General features: G+C 35.6%; 1 protein-coding gene across 3 annotated transcripts in view; it reads left to right on the top strand.

Moving 5' to 3' along the window:
• The window catches only part of ITGAV (integrin subunit alpha V), a 93951-nt gene that overhangs the window by 20709 nt on the left and 60774 nt on the right, over window positions 1-12468 (top strand). The window lies entirely within an intron of this gene.

Here is a 12468-nt window from a genome sequence, read left to right as displayed (position 1 = left end):
TTCTAAACCAGCAGTCCAATCAAATAAATTCACCATCAAGCCTAACACACACAAGAGCATTGTATTAAAAATAAAAGGATCTAGAGCTCAATGGGTAGATCTTGGTTCCTTGCCATGCTAAGTAGATTTGATGTGACCATTACAGAGAAAGTAACACTTTCAGTACCCATTCTATTAATTTTCTTAGTCATTATTTTTGGTAGAATTATACAAGTTACATGAAATAATGAATATTATCATGTGGATATCTCCAAAATATTGTAGACATGCCTTTTAAAAAATTAAGGGAAAATGTAGGGTTCTGCGATGAACAGTTTAATTTAGCAGAAAATTCAATCCAAGATGGTAAGCTTACTTAGTGCTTTGATTTTTGAATGGTATTTGTGCATTACTGAGTCTGCAGCAATAAAAGGAAACCTCAGTCTAAAATTTCTTATTTCATGGATTTGTGAAACTTAGTTCCCAAACATGCTCTCTGTTTTTTCTTTCAAGCTTTTGACTTTTGCTTGTCTTGTTTTGTTTTGTTAACTTCTAAACATGAACTTTATTACATTTCTAGTTGTGTCCTTTTGTGTGACTTGTCTTCTTTTTCTTTTTCCTGCTGATTTTCTTGATGTAATATGTAAAGAAAACCACAACTACAGTGTTAAAAAGGAAAACCTAGTGTCTTATTTTACATGCCTGTATGGTGATTGAAATATTATACCTTGCTTCAGAATACTAGTTGCCCACTTGGATTTTTAAACCCCTTCATCTAGTGACTCCACAAAATTTGTAGGGTTTTTTTTTTTTTTTTTTTTTGTGGTACGTGGGCCTCTCACTGCTGTGGCCTCTCCCACTGCGGAGCACAGGCTCCAGACGCGCAGGCTCAGCGGCTATGGCTCACGGGCCCAGCCGCTCCGCGGCATGTGGGATCCTCCCGGACCGGGGCACGAACCCGTGTCCCCTGCATCGGCAGGCGGACTCTCAACCACTGTGCCACCAGGGAAGCCCAAAATTTGTAGGTTTTAACCAAGGTTTGCATAATGGCTGAAAGCTGATTTTCCCCTAAATTGACAGAATAATCTGAACTTGGAAACATTGTTGAATTAGTGAAAATTAAAAGGTCATTTTGGAGTATGATTTGTTTGTTTTGTACTAAGATGATTTTTTTAAAAAAATTAAGGTATAGTTGATTTACAATATTATATACATTTTGGATGTATAACATAGTGATTCACAATTTTTAAAGCTCATACTCAATTTATAGTTATTATAAAATATTGGCAATATTCACCGTGCTGTACAGTATATCCTTATAGCTTATTTATTTTATACATAGTAGGTTGTATCTTATTCCCCTACTCCTAAAAAAAAAAGATGATTGTCATGTAGAAAACACAATTTATCTGAATGTAGATGTGGAAAAGTAGAACTTAAGCAAATCTGCTTTAGTTTAAGGATTAATGATCTATGTATTTTAGGAAGTAAAAATATTCTAAAACTGTATTATGTTGGTATACAAAACAATATCAAGAATATTTATGTAGCAGGCTAGGGGTAGTCTGTTATCTCAATTTTGTCTTCATGCCTCAATTAGTTTCTTATTGTTGTCATAACAAGTTACTATAATCTTGGAGGCTTAAAAACAACACAAATTTATTATCTTCAGTTCTGAAGGTCAGCTGTCTCATTGGGCCAAAATCAAGATGTCTGCAGTGCTGCATTCCTCTTGGGGGCTCTAGGGAAGAATCTGTTTTCATGCCTTTTCTAACTTCTAGAGGCCACCTACCTTCCTTGGCTTGTAGCCCCTTCCTCCGTTGTTAAAGCCAGCAGTAGCTGGTTGAATCTTTCTCAGGCTACACCACTCTGACACTGAATCTTCTGCCTCCCGGTTGTGACTATATCAGACCTACAGAGAAAATCTGGAGTAACCTTCCATTTCAAGCCCCTTAATTTAATCACACCTGCAATGTCCCTCTTGCCATGTAAGGTCACATATTCAAATGTAAGTTTCCAGGGGTTAGGACTTGGACATCTTTGGGTGGCGGGGTGGGGGGGGATTATTCTGTTACCACAGTGCCCTTTTAACTATTTTGTTTCATATTGGTTATACTATAAGCTACTTTAGGCACAGCCATGCGTATGTAAGTCGGCCTTGTTCCCTCTCTTGTTGTTTTTGCTTTGGTTCTGTGGTCATGGGGAATGCAAACTAGAAGGTGAAGGCTCAGATTCAAGCTCTGACACGCACTAGATGCGACCCTGGGCAAGTGATTTAAGTTTGCCAGCCTCACTTTTTCCCATCTGTCAAATAAGCATAATACCTACCCTTCAAGTTTGTCATGTGCATTTAATGAGATAATGTCTATGAAGGTACTTTATAAGCGATGAAGCAGTGTACAAATGAAGAAAGGATAGTTTACATCATGCCCATACTACAGTTGTGGGGAAGTGAATGATTATGGAAAAGGAAAAAAACTAAAGATAATTGTGGATATTCTTAAATGGATTATATCTTGGTTTGTGTTGTAACCTCTGTTATGGTGGCATTTGGGAAAATCTCCTTGCAGCATGCTTTCCATTTTTAGGAAGCAGATGTTACTAACAGACTGACCATTGCCCAGTTTTCTTAATAGTAAGTCTTTTCTCAAAAGATAGACTGATGATGTGCACTGACAGAGGAGAACATGTAGCACCTGGCACGGTCAAAGTCTCTTTGTGTAGAAAGATGGGCTTGCCTGCATGATTGTTAAATACGTCCCTTAATAAAAGGAGAAGCGCCTATGTTTATGTTCCAAATTCAGTGAATGGATGTCACCTCTCACCAACAATATCTGTTCTAGAGAAGGTCAGAAGTCAGATCACTGCCCTGCCACCCAAATGGCTTGCTGGAACACTTATTACCTGTTCCCCTAAGGGCTTGGCCGTAGGCTGGGCAAACCCTGGCCATGCCAATTTTCCAGTCAAGAAAGATGCTGTGGAGTATTTTCTGGATATTACAGCACTTTGTATTTAATAAAAAATAGAAAACTTAGCTGCTCTCTGGCCTCTCTGCCGTACAGTTGCCAGCTCATTGCAATTAAAACAATCAGGCCATCTCAAAAACAGCCTCCGAAGTTTGCTTTTGTCCTCTAGGTGAATTTTCTGTCTTTCAGAGTGGTGTCTAGATATCTGTCCAGTTGCAACAGTTCTGCAAATTAGAAAGTTAAAGAACACAGAGAAAAATAGTCTCCCTTCCCTTTGTTAATACAAAATAAATTTATACTAAAGAATTATATATATGTGTGTGTTTTTTAATGAAACTGTTTCTCCTGATATAATCTGTTGTTCCCCAATAGAGAATTATACAATTGGAGAACTGGCAGGCAACCTAGAAATCAATTAATCCAATTCCTTTATTACTAGTTAGTTGTTATTTTAACTCATGCAGTTAGTTGGTATTTTAACATTTTAAATGTTTTACCAAAACTGAGTTCATGTATTCCTTTAAACTTATCCTCTTCCTGGCTCATTTTGACCTGACTCACACCCATTATTTTAAGACTTAACATTGACTTGGGTTTCTTTTTTTTTTTAACTTTAGTAAAGAGTTTTTGTTTTAAAATGTTAGATGCTTTCAGGATCATTTCCTTCTCATCACTAGGAGGAAACAAACCAGCATTGATGGAGCAGTGGGTGTTTTCAAAGGGCCTGTATTCTTTGTGCTTGCTCCATGAGAAGCATCAGAATTGCTCACGGAAGGAGAGGGAGATTTTGATTCTCTGTTCCCCGTGGTGGTAATAATTCAATAAATAAATAAATGCCAGTCCCCAGTGAAATGAGCTTCATCATATTTTTTTCTGGCTCTACTTTTCTGACTCTTCTTGTTTGCTTTTAGAAAACAGTTATATCTAATTTTATATAAAAGATGTTTTTGGATAGCTCTAGGTAAATTAATATCACTTTCTCATGTTCATAGACTGTGATTTCAGAACTTGTTTTTACATTCACAAGTGATTAGTTTTTCAATAGTCTGTGGACCCAAACACTGGATTTAGAGACCTTTATCTCTTGTTATTTTAAGTCAATGCAATTATGCTTCTAGAGACATTTAAAGACACTTTAAAGTTATACAACAAATCATCATTGCATTAATACTGATACCTAACCACTGCATATTGTCTTTCAGAGTTTCGTAGATTAAGAAACTGTATTTTCTTACTAAGTCAAAGAAGTTATTAACCTCCATTTTGATCTTCAGTAATATCTGGAATTTTGATTTTTTTAATGAATTATTTTTCACAGTATTCTACTCTAGTAGTTTGAGTACTAGGAAGTATAATGTTTATTGAATATAGGAAGAATAATGCTTATAAAAATTGCTAGGAGGAGCTTGCTCAATTTAAGTGTTCTTGAATTTCATGAACTAAAACTTTTATGTGTGGGAGATGAAAATGTAAACAAAGTTAATTAAGAGGGGATGTGGAAGCTTGTAACTAAGCTTTTGTATGTGAAGATTATTGGATACGTATCCACACTACTTTTTTTTTTTTAACCTTTTAAAACATGGAAATAATGCATATTCATTGACTGAAAAAAATGAGAAAACTTCAAGGGGCCGAAAGGAAATAAAAATCTCCCAAGTCCCATCACCCAGGAAATCAATGGCCATAGGATATATTTGGATGGGTGTGTATAACATGTTTGTGCATGTACCTTGTGGCCTTTGTATATACTGTGTGTGTGTGTGTGTCTGTGTGTATAAATATGTAAAATTATAATTTACTCAATTTATGTCCTATTGTGTTGGAGATAGATTTTTTTGCTGTTTTTAAAATCTATTATAACAGTGCTTTGAGCATGTTTATTAAGTGTTTGTTCATATTTTAAATTATTAGGATTAATTTCTAAAAATGAAATTTGGAAGTCAAAGGGATGTGTTTTTTAACATACATTTGATAGATATTTGCGAAGTAGGAAAACATCGATACAACCTATCTCTGAACCAAACTTGATATAATCTTTCTTAGTTTGGTGGGTGAAACATTTATCTTGTTTTAACTTGCATTTCTGATTTCTAATGAGGTTAAGTCTTTTCTCATATGTTTATTAGCTCTTTCTGTGTTTTTGTTTTGTATTGTCTATTTGTATTCTTGGTCTGTTTCCCTTCTGAATACATCTGTTTGTTTTTTTTGTTAATTTTGAAAAAGTCTTTATTATATACATGCATTTCTGTCATGTGGCAGCTGCTTTTCTACCTGACAAGTTTGTCATCTTTTAAAAACAGTTTTATTGAGATATAATTTATCATAATATTCACCTGTTTTAAGGGTACATAATTATAGAGTTTTGCAGATATTATTATAATCTAATTTCAGAGCATTTCTATCACTCTCTAAAAAGAAACCTCATGTTCAATGCCAGCCACTGCCCAATTACACCCCCACTGATGTTAAAATGTGCTATTTAGGTACTACTGAAAAATGCTGCTAGTTATAATTATGTTACCATTGACTGTAATACACATTCATATTTCAAAGCTGTTGATATCTGAATATTTGCAGCTCTGAGTCAATGAAATACATTATTTCACAATAGCATTATGTTACAAATACATGATACTAGCTGCTGTCTGACTACTTTTTCATTTTCTCTCATGTTTCTTTTATAGTATTTGTAACTCTGAAAATATTTTATGTAATTCTTTATTATTTCTCTCCCTTGAAAGCAGGGACCTTATCTGTCTCATTTAACTGCTATATTCCATTCATTTAGACATAGGAGTTACCCGTGATTTATTTATTTAACTGAATGATCAAAGAGATTTCTTTCTCTGTCCTGTTAATTTTCACATAAATAAGTAAACCATATTGGGAGATTTTTCTTTCAGGCAAATTTGTTATAGGAAGTGTGACTGAGCAAAAGTGATGTTTGAGGTAAAAAGCTGCTTAAGGAAGACTGCAAATTGTCTATTTTATTAAAGGGTGAATATGGGATGGCATTTTTTTTTTAATTGAGGTATAATTGACATACTAGTTTCAGGTATACAACATCATGATTTGATATTTATATATATTGCAATATGATGAGCACAATAAGTCAATTAACATCTATCACCATTCATAGTTACAAAATATTTTTTTCTTGTGGTGAGAACTTTTGAGATCTGCTCTCTTAGCCACTTTCAAATATGCAGCACAGTATTATTAACTATAGTCACCATGCTGTACATTACATCGTTTTAATAGCCACTTTTTTGGGGCAAAATATAAGCCCTCTGAGGACCTACATCATTATTTGTAAAGTAACAAATGGGAGCTGAATGACTAAATACACAGGTCACTTCCAAATAAAAGTTTACTGTTTTGCTTTTCTAATGTTTTGGCATTCTTCTGGCCTTTGGCCTTTTCAAAAAAGGTGATGTAGTCTTGTTGTTCCGAAGGATATTCTTTAGGCATGAAAAGAAGAAACAAAAAAATGTAGCTTTAGGGTGATAAAGTAACTTTGTCTTAAAAATAAGCATCTCCTGTAATTCTCCAGCAAGTTAAATGTTCGACAGTGTCTTTTCAAACCGTTGGAGGAAATGAGAAAAAAATGAGAGGAGTTGGTTACTAATCAGCGGGCAGAGTCTAAAGCTATGACAGTTTGCATCATCCAATATGCTTCTGTCCTGAAGTCTTCAATCACGGGAGTCTGATAAAGTGCAACTGGCAAGTTTAAAAGCTGACCAAAATAGGTGTTAAATTTTCAAGTCTCTGGTGATGTACTTGCTAATTAACTTTAAGATTCTCTAGCAGCATTTCCTTCTATGAATTTCCGAAAGTGATAGTATGGAGTCCTTTGTTAATTTACATAATACGGGGCAATTTCTTCTCATTTTTGCCATTGTGTGAGACACTCTTTTTCCTTTTAATTTACTTGGGAGATCAGAGCTAATATTTCAAGGTGTTTTACAGAATTATGGACAGAAATCATTGTTCTTTGTCGACTGTTCCCTGAGGAAGCATTTCCTTCAGCACTGGAATTTCTGCAGTTGTCTGTACTCTGTATCCCTTTCAAGGTTGGTGGCATGGTCCAAGCAGCCTGGGGAGTTCCGGCATCACTCGAAATGGTGACTCAGGGCTGTGACTCAAAATATTTACTTCCGTCATGTGCTCTGGATTAGCTGCCAGTTTCAGCCAGGTCATGAATGAACTTCTTGTCAGTGTGTTTGGAGAACAGGCTTTCCTTTTCTTTCTCCCCACCCACCTCTATTCACACTTCCTCTGAGTGAAACTTCTGCCTGAGGTTGAATTGGGTATTTTAAGACTTGGTCTCTGGATAAAAAAGTTCTGATTGGTAAAGAAGAACTTCCCATTGAGCAAACTTCTTAAAAAGATGGTAATTTGAGGTTGTGACCCTGTTGAAGCTGAAGGCGTTCAAAGCAATGGGTGATAACATATTTTTTTGGAAAACTGTTGACCAAGTTTTGGCTGCCAATATATGCCAATGCGTTATAGCCAAATACATTTGACTTCTTGTGTTTGTTAATGTAATTGAAAACACCTTTAATCACTGGATGCTATAAGATACGGCTGTTGTCTTGGTTTTTCAAATATACTTTTTAATCAAAAAGAGCCATATTGCCTGGTGCTTTTTCACCTTTGACTGGTGCTGCTTCATTTTTCTTAAATGCTGTGGGTAAATTGCTTGCCATATTGGAAAGAACTATGGATTTTTGTGTATAAAAATATATATACAAAATATATGTAAAATTTCTACTTATTTTCCAGGACATTTTTTTAGCTCAAGCTAAACCTGATGTCCACAAAGGCAGATAACCATAATCATAATGGTAGGGGATGTTTTTGATGCTTTTTTTAAAAAAAAACAGGACATAGAACATGGTAGCAATGAGAAGCACATAATACCTGACCATGCATAGCAGCGTCCTATGCCACCACTTACAAATTTAGAGAAAAGTCCATTTGTTTAGGAAAACTAAAATCTATGGAAGCAGTTTTTCAAAGTAGTAGGAAGAGAATGGGATAACATTTTACAGAGGAAACTTCTCTTCCTCCTTTCAGAAACATAATTGAAGAAAAATTGCTTAGCATAGAGGGCAATTCAGAAATGCCATGAAGTCCACTCTTAGTGTTGCATGAAAGCTCTTGACCACTGTTCCCCTCTAGACCCTTTTCTCTAGTCACAGTGAACAACTCACAAGTCTCTAAAAAATCCAAGAATATCCACTCCTTTGTTTCTTTGCGTAGGATCTTCTCTTGGCCCAGAAAGCATTCCCTCACTTGTACTCTGCCACCCTTTTCCCATTACTCTTTACACAGTCCTCTACCATTGCTCCACTGTAATTACTTGTTCCCATGACTGTCCCTTGTATCAGATATTTCCTTCAGGAGCAGACTACCATTTCATCATGCGTTAGGGTCATGGACAGCTACACCTGACTTTTCAGTTAGGGTTTGGATCAAACATGGAAGCAATAAGGTTTTCTAGGTCAGAGGCCCTTGGGTACAGAGGCCTACAGGGCTTGTGTAAGGGACTGGGGACTCAGGGTAAGGGAACTCTTACATAGAGAAATAAGTTTATCTTGGAACCTTGATTAAAATTTAGCCATTAGAATAATACTCTATATTACATACCATTTTCCAAAAGGTTTATCATCTTCATTTAGCAAAGAGCTCATGCTCAGATAGCTTATAATGAACTTCCGTGTATATTGGAAGAGTAAGTAGATGTGACTTTGAGGGAATATGTAAGTCTCTTAAATCAAAATAGAAATATTCCTAAACTTGAAACTGAAGGAGATACAGGGGGTTGATTAAATAAACTGCTGTACAGCTGTATAATGTTGTACTCAACAACAATGAAAACGGTGCTGTAGGTCTACTCTTATTGACATATTGTTACAGGGAAGAAAGTATATACATTTACATATATAGTAATAGCTTGAATTTTTTTTAATATTGGCTTAATATCTACTTTGCATAAAAGGATATGCATGTATTCCTAAAACAAGTGTTTAAGAATAGACACTAAAATGTGATCAGAGGATATTTCTTTATGGTGGGATGGTGGTATTTAGATTCATCTTTACATATGGCTTTATTTTGTGTTTTATGTTTTCATTTGTTTTGTAATATTTTTAATGATTATTATTAGAGTACATATAATAAAGAGTACAAATAAAGAGAAATAGAAGATATTCTGTTGTTGGCCTTATAGTACATAATATCTGTACTTGCTAACTGCTGTACTTTTATTTTGAAAAATTTTAAACTTACAGAAAATTTGAAACTGTAATACAATGAACAATATACCCTTCACCTAGATTCAAGTATTCTTGCAGACATTGTGAAACTTTACCTCAAAACACTTCAGCAGGCAGTTCCTCATAACTGGGACTTCCCCTTATATAACCACAGTACTGTCATCATCATCACATACTAGAAATATGTCATTATTACAATACTGTTATGTAATAAAGTCCATTGTAACTTGAAAAATTTCTTCAGACACAAGATTCAATCAAGGATCACATCTTGCATTGGGTTGCCATAGATTGTTCTCTTTTAATCGTGAATCTTACTTTTTTTGTCTTTCATGACATTGACATTTTTGAGGAAACTTTACCAGGTGTCTTGTAGGCAGGAATATTGTATTGGCAAGAATATAGTGATGTTGGGTCTGCATGTCTTTTTTTTTTTTTTTAAACAAATAAATTTATTTATTTATTTATTTTTGGCTGTGTTGCGTCTTCGTTGCTGTGCACGGGCTTTCTCTAGTTGCGGCAAGCGGGGGCTACTCTTCGTTGTGGTGCATGGGCTTCTCACTGTGGTGGCTTCCCTTGTTGTGGAGCACGGGCTCCAGGTGCGTGGGCTTCAGTAGTTGCAGCATGAGGGCTCAGTAGTTGCGGCACGTGGGCTCTAGAGCACAGGCTCAGTAGTTGTGGCGTATGGGCTTAGTTGCTCCATGGCATGTGGGATCTTCCCAGACCAGGGATCGAACCCGTGTCCCCTGCATTGGCAGGTGGATTCTTAACCACTGCGCCACCAGGGAAGTCCCTACATCTCTCTCTTTTTTTTCTGAATCGAAGTTTTAGAGTGTGAGGAAATACATGGAGTCTTAAATTAATTTGAGTACCACCTCTCTAATATGGTACTTTCGTTCATGGAAGATTTCCTCTAATATAGAAAAGTTTTGCTTCTGCTTTAACATCTTTAGGGTCTTGCTGAAAAGGCTGTTTTAAATGAAAGCAGAAGCAGGAGGTAGCAGTTGTGATAATGCTGTACTTTTTGTTCAGATACATTAGATCATAAAGTCAGTTCCCTCAGGCTAAGCTTACCTGAGTTTATCATGATGCTTATGGTCTCAAGGGACAATGAATAGAAGTGAATCCCTCCAAGCACCGACTGTTTCACTGTCATACTGTATTTCTCCTGCTTCATTAATGTAAGGGGGGAAAATGCCTTTATTTCCTTTGTAGAAAAGAATAGAATAGAAATCCAGTAATACAGTGAGAGAACACAGCTTGCAGTGGAATTTTTTTTAAATTCTATTAAATAACTTGTAAGCATATATTTTATGGCTAAAATCCTTGAAAAAACTATTAATTGAATCCAATTCTTCCAAGGGCTGAGCTTCTTTGTAGTTGTAGGTTAGTCCATTTTGGATATAGCATTTTGTTTTTAGAACATATATTACTCAAACTGTGCTAGGCTATACTGCAGTAGCAACATGGTTTGGTTTTGTTTTGTAATATACAAACAAATCCCAGATCTCAATCACTTAAAAAAGGATAATTTCTTGCTCATGTCATCATCTTGTGTAGGTCATTTGGCTATTCTTGGTGGTTTAGAAACTTGGACTGAGGCTGCTTCCATTAAGGGATTCCACACCATCTATTCTTTCAACCTCATGGCTGGGAGAAAGAAAACATGGAGAACACCTATCCACTGTTTTTGTTTTATTTTGTTTTTTAAAATGAAATGACAATTTGAGATTTCACATATAAGTGATATAATGAAGTGTTTGTCTTTCTGTGTCTGGCTTATTTCACTTATCATAATGTCTTCTAGGTCCATCCATGTTGGTGCACATGGTAGGATTTCTTCTCTTAAGGTTGAATAATATTCCATTTTAATTATATACCACATTTTCTTTTTTTCATTCACTTGACCATAGACATTTAGGTTGCTTCACACCTTGACTATTGTGAATAATGCTTCAGTGAACATGGGAGTACAGAGGTCTCTTCAAGATAGTGGTATCATTTCCTTCAGATATATACCTGGAGTGGGATTGCTGGATCATACAATAGTTCTGTCTGTAATTTCTTGAGTAGCCTCCCTACTGTTTTCCATAATGGCTGCACCAATTTACATTACCAGCCAACAGTGTATCAGGGTTCCCTTTTCTCCACATCTTCTGATAATAGCCGCCTTAATTGATATGAGATGATATCTGATTGTGGTTTTGATTTGCATTTCCTTGATGACTACTGAACTCATATCCACTCTTAACTGACTTGAATTGGAAGGGACACATGCCACTTCTGCTCTTAGCAGAACTCATTTTATTGATAAAAATGAGTTATGCGGCTTTAACCTAACTATGGGAGAATGGGAAATGTAAGGGAGCACGTGAACTGTTAGGTGATCTATAGGTCACTGATGTGTGAGGTCGGCATGTGAACATAGGCTTCAAAGGCAAGCCAGCTACTGTTGGGAAACTTTGATTCATATGGTAAAAGGCATGTACTAGCTAGTTTGTTCCTCCTTCCTCCCTCCCTTTACTAGTAAATGGTGCCTTTGTGACCACTGACAAAAAACAGTGAGTGGTGTTTAGACTACAGATAGAGGACTTTGGAAATTGACACATTAAAATTTTTTTGCAAAACAATGAAAATGTTCAAAGAATAGTACAACTAATATGTTAACACCTTGCCTAGATGACATCTGGCATTATTGAAATGATCATTAATTATGTATAACTCTTCAATTGGTCTTAAGTCCTCAGAATGGAATTGAATAACCATAAGCTCTACCTTAGATTGGTGGGGTTTAGGGAGTAGATTTAACCAAACCTTTTGATGATATTAACATGTTGGCTGGCATTCTTAAAATTGACACTTGTCTGATGTATTTGTCCAATACAGTTATTGAAATATATGTTTATAAGGAATGATTATTATAAACAGATTTTAAGAGGAACAGACTGGACTTTAAAAACAGTCTCTCCTTCCCCAAATACTTTATGCATATATTTCTGTAATTTTTTCATTGACCAGATCAAGAGCTTTCTCATGGAAAAGATTTTTATCTTTATCTTTTTAAATCTACAGTGCTTTACATGAGTGCCTGTTATATCAGGAATAATTTCCTCAATAATGTAGGCTGAAAAATAAGTGTTTGCATGTAGTGTGCCAAATCGAATTCTTTTTCCAACCAGCCAAATCATGTGTTCTGGATTCTGACTCACATTATAATGTCATTGGTAAGATCTTAGTCTTTT

Source organism: Lagenorhynchus albirostris, chromosome 6, assembly GCF_949774975.1.
Source record: "Lagenorhynchus albirostris chromosome 6, mLagAlb1.1, whole genome shotgun sequence".
In the NCBI taxonomy this organism is placed as follows: Eukaryota; Metazoa; Chordata; class Mammalia; order Artiodactyla; family Delphinidae; genus Lagenorhynchus; species Lagenorhynchus albirostris.
The sequence above is the reverse complement of the archived record's forward strand: the minus strand, read 5'-3'. Positions and strand labels throughout refer to the sequence as shown.